The sequence below is a fragment of the Hipposideros armiger genome, unplaced genomic scaffold (genome assembly GCF_001890085.2).
Source record: "Hipposideros armiger isolate ML-2016 unplaced genomic scaffold, ASM189008v1 scaffold_47, whole genome shotgun sequence".
In the NCBI taxonomy this organism is placed as follows: Eukaryota; Metazoa; Chordata; class Mammalia; order Chiroptera; family Hipposideridae; genus Hipposideros; species Hipposideros armiger.
The window spans coordinates 1,050,387-1,063,627 of record NW_017731397.1 but is presented as its reverse complement, the minus strand read 5'-3'; the positions used below and the strand labels follow the sequence as shown (position 1 = coordinate 1,063,627).

The following is a 13,241-nucleotide window of genomic DNA, read 5'->3' as shown; positions in this document are numbered from 1 at the left end:
CTTGACTGCCTTTGATACCTTGTTTTCTGGCCTTCACGTAGCCTCTCTAGAGAACTTGCATCTGGTTTTGAACGTTTTGGAAAACAGTGGCTACTTAACTAATCACTTAGTAGTTCCCCTTGGCAACTGCTTTAAAACATAGACTCCAAATTAGAATGGAAATTTTATTTTTATTGTTTCATTAAAATCATGCACATTTTTCATTAAAATATGCAAAAAAACCCTATATAAAATACATGCCATATGCTTTAACAATTCATCCAGAATCAATAAGTGATGAGCAGCTCACATATCTCAAATGTTTCCCACCACTGAGGAAAGGAAGCCCAACCTCCTCAGCAAGACATTCAGGACACTCCACAGTCTGTACCCAACCAGCTCCAGCCTTATCTGTCTACCATTTTATACCCCCAAAACACACCGTTTACACTTCAAACTCTCTAGAATGCCCTTGAACCCTACCTCCAACTATTCAAATGCCACTGATCCTTCCAGGTCCAGATCAAATACCACCTTTCCCATTCATTCCTCATGTTTAGTGACACAAAATGCTGAGTTACCTAGTATTTGTTCTCAGTCATAGTTAGTAATATTATACCCAGTATCAATGCACATGTCCAAATAGCAGAGGACTTAAATATCATCATGCAAAGAAGTAAAATGAGTGATAAGTATAATATTATCAGCAGAATGTGTAACCTTCACTCACAACATAAGGATTATCTATTCTCTTAGATGTAATACAATAAAGCTTCTTAACTTCTTGCTTTCGTTAGGATAACTTTGATGAAAGTCATAGAAAATCTGTTTCTACTAGCTTAAACAACAAGGAAAATGTAGTATCTCATGTAGGAAGTCTCAAGGTAGCATGTGTTGAGGTTGATTAATTCAGAGGCTCAATAATGTTTAATGTTGCCAAGGACCCAGGTTCTTCTCAACTTTCTCCTCTGCCATCCTCAGGTTGTTGAACATGTGCTTAGCTAGTTATCAAGGTTTCAAAACGGCTGCCATTGTTCCCGGCATTACTTGAAGACGTGGGAAATCTAACCATAAAAGTGAGACTGTTCTTAAATTTCTTAAGAGTGGGAAAATTAAGAAGGTCCCCTCTGAAGATCTTTTCTCATATTTCATTGGCCAGAACTAGGTCACAAAAATGCCTATCTCTAAACTTTCACTGGCAAGGGAGATGAGTTGATCATCACAGTAATTAATCAGGATTTACCCCTGAGCTATATTGGGGGTGGAAGGGAAGGCAGGGAATAGGACAGACAATATCAAAACAAAAGATGAATTTTATAGCCAGTCTCTCAGTCATGTATCTCTTCCTATATACAAACCATCCCAAAACTAATTGGCTTAAAAAAATTTTTTTTATTCTTCTCAAGAATCTGGAATTGGAGGGGAAAGTAGTGATTTCCTAGAAAGAAGGGAATATTGTTGGGTAGGCAAATAAAAGTATCTCTCTACAATTTATGATGGTTTATCATTTAAAAGTAAAAAATAGTCACATGTAGATTATTCTTCTATTGATTCTTTCTACAAAATACATGTTCAAAAAATGGTATATATGGCTTTAATCATTAGCAAATTAATTGGCTGAATTCAACTGGTAATTTTCTTAGTGGGTGGTAAAATTATAATTTTTTTGCTATTTTTTTTTTTGCTAAGTAATTAGCCATAGTATGAATTCCACCTAGAGGTTTCCTTTAACAATATTAATGCTTGACTGAATTCAGCCATTTTTGCCTTAAATTTGTTTTTCTTTATTATTTTTACTTTTCAATTACAATTGACATTCAATATTATATTAGTTTCAGGTGTATAGCATAATGGTTAGACATTTATACAACTTACAAAGTGATCCATGATAAGGCTAGGACCCCCTTGACACCATATATAGTTATTACAATATTATTGACTATATTTGCTATGCTGTATTTTATTTTCCCATGACTATTTTGTAACTACCAATTTGTACTTCTTAATCCCTTCACCTTTTTCACCCAGCATCCTAACCCCCCTCTCCAATGGCAACCATCAGTTTGTTCTCTGTATGTATGAATTTGTTTCTGTTTTGTTTGTTCATTTATTTTGTTTTTTTTTTTAGATTCCACATATAAGTGGAATCATGTGGTATTCTTGTCTTTCTCTGTCTGACTTATTTCACATAGCATAATACCCTATAAGTCCATCCATGTTGTTGTAGATGGCAAGATTTCATTCTTTTTAGGCTGAGTAATATTCCATTGTATATATATTACCCTTCTTTATCTATTCGTCTATTGATGGGCACTTACATTGCTTTGATATCTTGACTATTGTAAATAATGCTGCAATAAACATAGAGATGCATTTGTCTTTTGAATTAATGCTTGGGTTTCTTTGGATACATACCCAGAAGTGGGATTGCTGGGTCCTTCTCTGTCTATTGTTATAGCCTTTGTTTTAAAGTCTATTTTGAGGCCAGCTGAGTGGCTCAGTTAAGAGCTCACTCAAGAGTGCAAGCTCTGGGGCTGGCCGAGTGGCTCAGTTGGTTAAGAGCTCGCTCAAGAGTTTGAGCTCTGAGCAGCAGCAGTTCGAGTCCAGCCCGAGCTGAGCAGCCGCTGAGCTGCCAACAGGTAGCAGGATGGCTCAGCTAAAAAAGAAACAAAAAACTCTGTTTTGTCTGGTATAAGTATTGCTACAATAGCTTTTTGTTGTTGTTGTTGTTTTCACTTCCATGAAATATATTCTTCCATCCCTTTACTTTCAGTCTCTGTGTGTCTTTCAATCTGAAGTGGGTCTCTTGTAGGCAGCACATGTATGGGTCTTGTTTTCTTACCCATTCAGACACCCTATGTCTTTTGGTTAGAGCATTTAATCCATTTCTATTCAGAGTAATTATTGCTAGAGAGAAGAACAAAACTGGAGACCAGCCAAGACACTCTTCTCTTTGTACTTTCTTTGCATGCTGATCATTTTTTCTTTTAACTGTAATTTTAACATTTAAAACTAAATGTGTTCCTCATATATAAAAAGCTCTTATGTATCAATAAGAAAATAATCATGCCAATAGCAAAGCATGAACAAGCAATTCAAGAAGAGGAAGTACAGATTTCTGGTCAAGACGGCAGAGTAGGTAAACGCTGTGCTCACCTCCTCTCAGGATCACATCAATGACAACTAAACCACAGAACAACCATTATTGAGAATTGCCTGAAATCTAGCTGAACCGAAGCCCTACAACCTCGGACAAACAGAAAAAAGCCACCTCAAGATTGGTAGGAGGGGCAGAGACACGAAACAGGCTGGTACTATACCCGTGTGTGACCATTAAAAATTGGGAGGTATATCTCAGCTGTAGAGTTTCCCCCCCTTCCCCAAGGAGCAAGGGGTCCCAGCCCCTCCACAACCCAGGGACCCAGAGCCAGGGAGAGAAGTCCCCATAACTTCTGGCTGTGAAAAACAGCAGAGATTGTGGCTGAGTGAAACCAAGGGCAGCTGCACTCCCAGGTGCTCCTCTTAAAGAGACCGCGCACACACTTACTTGCTGATGGACTCACTCGCTCTGAGCTCCAGCGCTGGGGCAGCAGTTTGAAAGGCAAAAGGGACATACAGGGAGGAACTGAATTGTCTGGCGGCAGGGTGAGGGCTGGAGGAGCAGCTTTCTCCCAGACAGAGGAGCTGGCAGAAGCCATTGTTTCTTTGTTGAGCCCTCTCCCTCCCTGCGTGCAGACGCAGGCAGAAGCTATATCTGAGAGGCTATCACCTTTCGTCTGCCCTGCCCTAATGATTCCCTGAGACCACACACCCCCTCCAACTTTCGGGCACACCCAAGCTGCTTCCAGTGGCTTTTCCATATAAACCGTCTGCCTTGGCTCATGCTACAGACTTTCCTAAAATCTCTCAAAGGTTCATGAAACCCAAACAAACAGCATCTGACTTCAGTGTGCCCTGTACCTCTGGCTGAGTAGCCCTAAGCCCACCACTAGTGGCAGCCAGCCTTGGTTCATGGTTTGGCCTCTCAAGGCACCTCCAAGCACAGCATGGGCAGTGGCCATTTCTGGATTGCTTTGTGGCTCATTCCAGGTGATCCTGGGCAGGGCACAGACTGCAGCTGAACTTGGCCTGCAGTGGGTCCCCTCTCCAGAGGCCCCGGGGCTGGCATGCCCAGGGGCCTGCTTCAGACTGGGCTGGAGTATCACCCAACCCCCTCCAAGGACCACATAACCAAAGGGCAGACTGAGCAGGCACCAGAGCCCTGCTAAAGCAAACCCTGCTCTGTAGGGTCAGCCGCTGTACAACAGCTCCTCCACTGTAGTCACAGCTGGTCCTAACAACCAATCAGCCTGAGGGTCAGTCTCTCCCATTGATATGCAAATGAATCAAGTCTCAGCTAAAACAGGAGGACACACACAACCCACACAAAGGATACATCTGGAACACCTGGCTCTGGAGACCAGGAAGACTGCACCACTGGTTCCCACTGGACACCTACTACATAAGGCCACTCTACCATGACCACGAGGCATAGCAGCCCTACATAGAAACAAATACAGGGAGGCAGCCAAAATGGGGAGTCAAAGAAACACTTCCCAAATAAACGAACAGAACAAAGCTCCAGAAAAAGAACTAAACAAAGTGGAAACAAGCAATTTACCAGACACAGAGTTCCAAACACTAGTTATAAGGATGCTCAGTGATCCCAGGGAGAACTTCAACAAAGAGATAGGAAACATAAAAATGGAAATAGAAAAACGTGAAAAAGAACAAGTCAGAAATAAAGACAATAACTGAAACGAAAAACACATTATATGGAAACAATTAGATGAAGCAGAAGATTGAATCAGAGATTTAGAAGATAAGGTAGCAGAAAACATCTAATCAGAACAGCAAAAAGAAAAAGAAATCCAAAAAAATGATGACAGTTTTAAGGGGTCTCTGGGACAACATCAAGCATATCAACATGCACATCATAGGGGTACCAGAAGTAGAAAGAGAGCAAAGAATTGAAAACCTATTTGAAGAAATAATGACTGAAAACTTTCCTAACCTAAAGAAGGAAATAGGTATACAAGCCCAGGAAGCACAGAAAGTCCCAAACAAGATGAACCCAAAGTTGCCCAGACACATAACAATTAAAATGCCAAAGGTTAAAGACAAAGAGAGAATCTTAAAAGCAGCAAGAGAAAAGCAATTAGTTACCTACAAGGGAGCTCCTATAAGATTGTAAATTGATTTCTCAAGAGAAAGTTTGCAGGCCATGAGGGATTGGCTGGAAATATTCAAAATGATGAAAAGCAAAGGCCTACAACCAAGATTACTTTACCCAGCAAAGCTACCATTTAGAATTGAAGGACAGATAATGAGCTTCCCAGACAAGAAAAAGCTAAAGGAGTTCATCACTATGAAACAAGTATTACAAGGAATGTTAGAGGGACTTCTTTTAGACAAAAAAACAAACAAAAAGATAAAAAATATGAATAATAAAATGATAATAACTGCATATCTATCAACAATTACTTTAAATGTAAATAGATTAAATGCTCCAATCAAAAGACATAGGAGGGCTAAATGGATAAGAAAACAAGATCTTTACATATGCTGCCTACAAGAGAGCCTTTCAGAAGTCTCTTTTGGTCTTTCACAGGGGTCAGCAGACTTTTGAGATGGAAGAGCCGCCAGGGGTCAGCAAACTGCGGCTCGTGAGCCACGTGCAGCTCTTTGGGTACGTACATGTGACTCTGAAGTAAAATTGAAAATGAAAATAAAACTATCATAGTTTCATTTATAAAATTTTTAAAGGATATTATTCACATAATGGTGATTATGTAAACATGTATTTATGGCTCTCGAATAATTTTTAAATTGTTGTGAGGGACAGGATTGGCTCTTCCAGGGGTTGGCAAACTTTTCAGATGAAATGTACCCAAAGAGCTACATGTGACTTGCAAGCCGCAGTTTGCTGATCCCTGATCTTTCAGATCAAAAGATACACAGAGACTGAAAGTAAAGGGATGGGGAAAAAAGATATTTCATGAAATTGGAAAAAACAAAAACTGTGGTAGCAATACTTATACCAGACAAAATAGACTTTAAAACAAAGACTATGAAAACTAACAAAGAAAGACCCCGTAGTCCCATTTCAGGGTATTTAGCTGAAGAAACCCAAAACACTACTTTGAGGAGATGTGTGCATCCATATGTTCTTTACAGCATTATTTACTATGGCCAACATGTGGAGGCAGCCTGGGTGTCCATCAATGGAAGAATGGATAAAGAGGAGGTGATACATATATAAAATGAAATATTGCTCCGCCATGGAAGGGATTGGGCTCTCACCATTTGTGGCAGCATGGATGGACCTAAAGGGTATTTTGTTGAGTGAAGTATGTCAGACAGTGAAAGACAGATACAATGTGATTTTGCTTATATGTGGAATCTAAAGAACAAAATAAACAAAACAGAAAAAAATAATGGCAGGTATGTGGTTATTGACATTTTATTATTCATATTTTTTATCTTTCCCCCTCTCCCTCCCCCTCCCCCTCCCCCTCCTCCAAGAAGACTCTTTAACATTTCTTATAATACTGGTTTGGTGGTGATGAACTCCTTTAGCTTTTTCTTGTCTGAGATGCCCTAAATTCTTTAGTTTGTACACATCTGCAAATTAAGATCAGGAAAATAGTAAATAATTCCTGTGATTTAGCAAATAATTTGACAACTGGATTATTCACCATCAGAATATTACCCTTTTGAAAACCTGTAAATCACAGAAGCTTTTGAGGATAAAGTTATTAAATAACCATTCCCCTCTTCTAACCAAGGCAGGTAGAAAAGTTGCAAAATACATTCTATGTTTTGTAATGTCACTTCCTTATCCTAAATAGGCCCTCTACTTCTCTTTTAACTTTTATATACATGAGGCGGAAGTTTCTTAAGTGGTGGCAATAGTTTCATATCAAATAGTTTCATATTCAAATAGATTCATATCATTTACTGAAATAATACATGGGCTTCCTTTTGTCATTATATCTTCCATCTTCTATTAAAGGTATAACTGTCTCTATAACAATACCCAGTCAGATGATGAATGTTCGTATAATAACACTACCTCTCTCCCCACTTTTTTTCAAGAAGCTCATGGAAGTGCTTGCACAAAATCTAATGTATTTCAGTATTAGCTCTGTGAATCATAAACCACCAAAGCCAGAATTACAGCCCTCTAATTTGATAAGTGAAGAAAGCAAGGCTCTAGAATTTACAGAACTTTCTGGAAGTTTCCAGGCTAGTTAGGAGTAGTGTAGGAACTCATTATCTTATTTTCTGGTTGATTGCCATTTACACCACACAATGCAATTAATGATTAACATTAAGGACAGAACTAAATCTAACCAGGTTATCAAGTCAAATTCTTTAATACGGGGTGGTGGCACCTACTCAGCCAGGTCCCTGCAGGGGCAGGGTTTGCTCTATATCCTCAGGGACAGACAGCGTGTCCTCTAACCTCCAGCCCATCATATCCAGAGATCCCACCTAGTACCACATACCATCAGGCCCCACTCACAGGTATGTGAGTTCTTCTCAAGTCTATTTCTTTAATTGTCCCAGCAGCTCAGGCAAACCCAGGGTCCAAGGAACATACTTGACGCAGTGCTTCTCTCCTTCATTCCCATTCAGCTAGTAAAGGAAGAGGAAAATGGAAGAGTGCAGCTGATATTGCATTGCTTGCCATCTTTTCATCATTAGTGAATTTTAAGCCAAATTTTAAGATTAGAATTTGACAGTTCAATCATAAAAGTAGGTTTTTCCTTCCCAAACGTTAGTTGAATTTTCCCCATTAAATACTTGTTTGGGTTTAGAAATCCTAGGGTCTGTATTTTTTCAATATGGAATTATTCCATTTGTAGCATTCATTCAAACCCACAGGTCATTCGTTCAAATCATACATTTCTAAACAGGGGAAAGGAAAATGTGCTCCAATCCACTAATATTTTTAAACAATTAAAGTACAACTAAGAAAATGAAACCTAACTTCTATTTGTCCCCCTTTTTCTTTTTCTCCTCTTCTTCTCTGACCAACAATTGCTATAATCCACACTAATGAGGTAGATTGTGTTAAGAATTTTCTTCACTTACCATTTCTCATTATTAATAAATTTTACACTGACAACTATAAAGTGAACATTTTGGATTTATGCACCTAACCTAATTACATATGCTGCATGTACGCATTTCATTATTTACTTGACAGATTCATTCCTTGATATCATAAATAATTAAACAAGAATCAAATATTAACAATCAGATGCATGTTAATTCTCCTCGAATCTGTAGAAACAAACTATATTTTTATCTCCATTTTAACAAGCACTGATTAAAATTTCTTCATTAGGCAAATTTTATAAGCAAAGTTCTTGATCTACTTTTCTTACTTTCCCTGAAAATTAAATCTGGAGCAAATTATTCCAGGATTACTTCATGGGGGGAAAAAATGAATATAACAGTATTTCTAACAAGCCTTTGCATTCGTAATCTCTCTCAAGCACTGCTGTATCTTATGCATGAAACATTAATCTGTGTGTTTGTTAGGAATTTTCAGATATGGTTTTTATTATAAACTAGGAGCCAGCACCATATTGGTTGCTGGTAGTATATTACCAGAGCTTCTGGTCTAGGAGGGTGATGGTTTTATCCAAACAATTATTTTATAATTTGTTTAAACAATAATTTCCAGGCATTATGGACCATTCTAGAATTAAATTTATTGGGGCTGAAAATTTACCCCAAGGTCAAAGTATAGCTGTTCCTTTCTCTGCTTTAATGAGCTAGGTTTACATTTTTTTTATTCATGTATATCAACATCTTCATTGATCAAACTATTCTCACATTTTATCAAATTTGCTTTGGTAGAGCACACCATACAATTTCATCATTTAAAAAATATTAAAGATTCATAGATAGCCACATTATTCATAATACAAGATTAATGCCAGGCTGACAGGTTTTTGTAAAGATCTGACTTTTTTTTTCTAAGTGCATATACCATATCTATGAGAAATGTACCTCTGATGTTGCATATTGATTACTCCCTTCTCTTCTCTCCTAATGCTAAAGAGAGAATATTATGGAATGATTGTCAGGGTTAGTGTGTCTCTGACCTACACATGTACTATTAATAATTTATGAGCTGACTTGAAATACAGAACCAAGAAACCAACTGAGGACCACTGCCGCTGCCTGGAATGACATATACTCAGGGTTGACAGCATGTGCACTCTGATTTTGAGGTTCTGTTGTTAAAATACATAGAGAGACACACATGCTCTACGTGCCAGAGCTAACTAAATGGAAGGAAGCCATGCTTCTTTGTTAGCAATTTCAAGTAGCTACATTTATCTCTTGTTATCCTATACTTTCCATGACATGAGATTTCCTTTTTAAATTATTTAATCAGATTGTCAAGTGAACTCATAGTGTCTATAAACATCAGAGACTCTAAATGCAGATAACATGGAGGTAAATAAAGCAAACAATCAGGTATTTCTTATTTCCTATATTCCTTCACACCCAGAGGTTGTCTGGTGTTTATCCTTCCAGACCATGTTCTATGCTCACACAAAGGTAGAGGAGATGAGGAGAGAGAGTTCCCCCCACTCTCAAAAAAATGGTATCACACTTGCTATCCGGTGCTGCAATTTGCTTTTTTCATTCAACAATATATCAAAGACATTCCCTAAATTAGCACATACATTTGTAGCTCATTTTTTAAACAACAACGTAGTGTTCGATTTTATAGAGGTACCATGGCTCATTTATCCATTCCCTTATTAATTGATTGTTAAGCTAGCTCAGAGTTTTCACAATTAAAAAACAATGCCACATACACTGAACATATATGCTATGCACTTGTTCAACCATTTCACAAGATAGATTTCACTAAGATAGTTCTAGAGTAGAATTGCTAGGCCAGTGACTGATTTTTTGAAACTCCTTGATCCATTAATTAGGCAAGAATCAATAAATATTCATATTAAGGATTTAAACAGTGTAACATTTCATTAATAGATTTGCTCATAACATTTAAGTACATTTTTTAAAGTATACTTTTAAAACTTCAATAATATAGAGTGATCTAGGAAAAGATTATCTAAAGTTTTAGCTACATTAATTTCATGTGTGTGTAGCTTTATCCAAAAGCGAACTAAAGTCTAAGTTGCTTCTAATGGCTTAGCAATGTCACCAAGGCACATGTCGGCATATATTATTTTTAACATCAGTGTCCAAAGTGGCCAGTCTTCATTTTTAGCAATGCTACACATAACTACACTTTAAAAGTGTGTTTATAGAGATCGACAACTGTTAAAGCACTGAGTGCTTTTCAAAGCGTATTCAAAATTTTTTATGTCTGAAACATTTCATCGAGCAAATCTAATTAAAAACAATGTATGTTTATTTGAAACCATCACAAGTGAGCATATTTGTAAAATTCTCTGCTTTTCACTTAAAATGTTTGAAACCTTGAAGCTTAATGGTTACCTAGTGCGTCTGTCATGTTCTATTATGTGAAATGGAATATGCTTTCAGAAAAGATGCCTTGCATCCAATGACAGGCACTTCCTATCTGCTAGGATTCATAAAAATTGGAAGATTGATCATTTCATGTAGAGATTTTCTTTAGCAGGAAGATAAAGGGAAACCTTGTTATGCCAAATGACTTACTAGTCAAAAGTAGCCAGTACAGTGAAAACTGGAAACTAGTTAATGGTTTGTAACAAGTCAGAAATAAAGACGTTCAACCAAGAAAATGACATTAAGCAGCACTGGCTACAAGAGAAAAGAGCAGCCTGTCAGCATCAGGCGAAGGCTGTGGTGACAGGTAGACAATAAAATGGGATGACACCAGTTCCTCTCACTGGGGGTGTTTTCAACAGCTTTCTCTTGGGAGTTTCCATGTGTTTCCTTTGTAGGAAACCTTCCCTCTAAAAATGGCAGCAGACCTTTTGGAGGTCTTATTAAAATTCTCCTTCTGTGTTATAAAGTGTGTTGTATAAGGCAGATGGCAGTACCTGAACGGTGAATTCTTCATTGTAGAAAGGAGAGTGGGGACAACAGTCATGCCAGTAAGGTAGCTCCACGGCTGACATATCCCAGTAATATTGCACAGTAGGCATCGTGCAACAGGAAATAAGTCAGAGGGGGAAATCGGTCCACCATCCCACCTAAAATGGCAGACAGCATGAGTCCAAACAGAAGCAATATGGCACATAATGAATATTTCATATTCAGATTGGTACCTATTACATCTACAAATGAATTTCACATACTGGCTTAAACCTCCACAGTGTATACAGTCCAACAAGCACCATTACAATGAACGTTGTTTTCATTTTTAAGAGACATATTCTTTCATTCATTTCTCTGCCACATAACTGCAGCTGTAGCAGTATACCTTTACCTACCTCCTTATGGGCTATAAAGGCTATGCCACGAAGAATTGAAAGAAAGCAAAGAGCCCAGCTATTGCCCAATGAGTTCTTTAATATCAGTGATTTCAAAAAAAATGAACCTACTTTATCTAAAATAATGCTACCACTATTTTTTACTTAACCCTGTTCAAATGTAAAGTTATTTCAGATATGTCTATTTAAAGTGTTATAATACCACTAAACTAATTTCCAATAGAGTGATAGCTGTGAGAACAGTCTTCTAAGCCATTTCTCTCCGTTTTATTCTATTCCCAACATCTTTTAGGCTGTACGACAGAATAAACATTTTCATAACCTTTTTCAGCCAAATGTGTTTTCTACTACTGTCAGTGGGAGGTCTGTGTTTTCCACACTGTGGTTCTACATCTAAAATTGTTTGCAGTATAGATTAGCTGTCCCTTACTGAGCTATGAAAGACAAAATCTTCGCCTCTTTAAGCCAGTCTTGTTTGACAGCATGCACATATTTACATGAAATAAAAAGCAAATATTTGTTGTTTTCTTACCAGCTGTCAACACAAAATTGGGTTGTTTAGAACCTGTTCAGACAAACAAAACTGGTGTTTACTACATGACATATAATAAAAGGTCAACCATAGGTAAAATCAAAGATTATTTAAAAAGAAGTAAAGAGCTGACAGGCATTTTTGGAACTCAAGGTGATCATGGCATGCTGTGAATTACATAGTACATTGACAATTAAAACTTCATTGTTTATTCATTTGATTGTTTGTTTAAGAAAGCACGGGCTTAATTTTAGTTGCTTGCTTACCAGGGCATTAACTTTGGGTCCACAGCACGGAAATGTATAAGAAAATGCTGCTTGTTACCCTAAGAAGTTTCTGATATAGGTTGACTTTCAGCCCTTTTCTCCAGGGAACTTTCTAACAGCTGTTAGGGATATATTCTGGGGTCAGGCAAGCTCAGTATCACTGATGTTAGCATCACCTGATCAGGTCCACTGAACCACCACTTGCAGTTGCCCAAGAAAGTCATGCTTCTGCTTTAAGAAACTGGTGGTTCCTGGGTATGCAGGAGCAGTGATTCACCAAAAGATGCTTTCGGGGGCAAATTTACTTTCCTACTGCCTCTAGGATTTGCACTATCATAACTTCCCTGGGGGAATGCCTCAATGCTGGGGGCAAATTTCACCTGCCACTAGACACACTCTGTTCTGAAGCCACAAGGACAGACAGAACTTGTTCTGCTTCCTGTGGACAGCGAGCGTCCCATCTGCTGAACACACGTTTTAATAAGTAAACTCTATTTCCAGGCAAATACCTATTGGTATTAACAAGAAAATAGCATCTCTACAAGATTCTCTGAAAAGAAATCCTGTCAGTGCCACTCATTCTACCTTCAAAGACAAGGCCCTGTAATTACTTTCTCCTCTTCATTTCCTTGTCTGGATAAAGCAACAAGATCGAGAGAACCTATCCATTTTCCCCAGATACCTTCCAAAATGTGCGTCGGCTGTTCAGGCTGGGATCAGAAATTTCATTATCTGTGTTTGTATTAGTAATTCACTGCACAAAGAGAACAGGGGGCAGAGGAGGAGAGCAAGCAAGGAAGCAAACATCAGACAGACAATTGTATATATGCAAATGCTTGCAAATTTCTGCCAGCATCTCCCTGTCTATAACCAAGCAACATGGAAGCCTATTCATCCCTCAGCTTCTTTGCTGCCAAAGATGGTTGTGGTTTTGAGGGAAATGTTCAGAAAATGTTAGATTTTCAGCCACCAAGGCTTAATCTAACTCAAAACCTACTTTGT

The 13,241-nt window shown here is 38.0% G+C and overlaps 1 long non-coding RNA gene across 1 annotated transcript; it reads right to left on the bottom strand.

The window, feature by feature from the left end:
• Positions 1 to 6,579: 6,579 nt before the first annotated feature.
• Positions 6,580 to 12,003, bottom strand: LOC109381322 (uncharacterized). Its single transcript, XR_002123697.1, has 3 exons — positions 11,974 to 12,003; positions 11,049 to 11,201; positions 6,580 to 7,659 (listed from the first exon to the last, which is right to left on the bottom strand). It is a non-coding gene; the product is annotated as an uncharacterized LOC109381322 (long non-coding RNA).
• Positions 12,004 to 13,241: the final 1,238 nt, after the last annotated feature.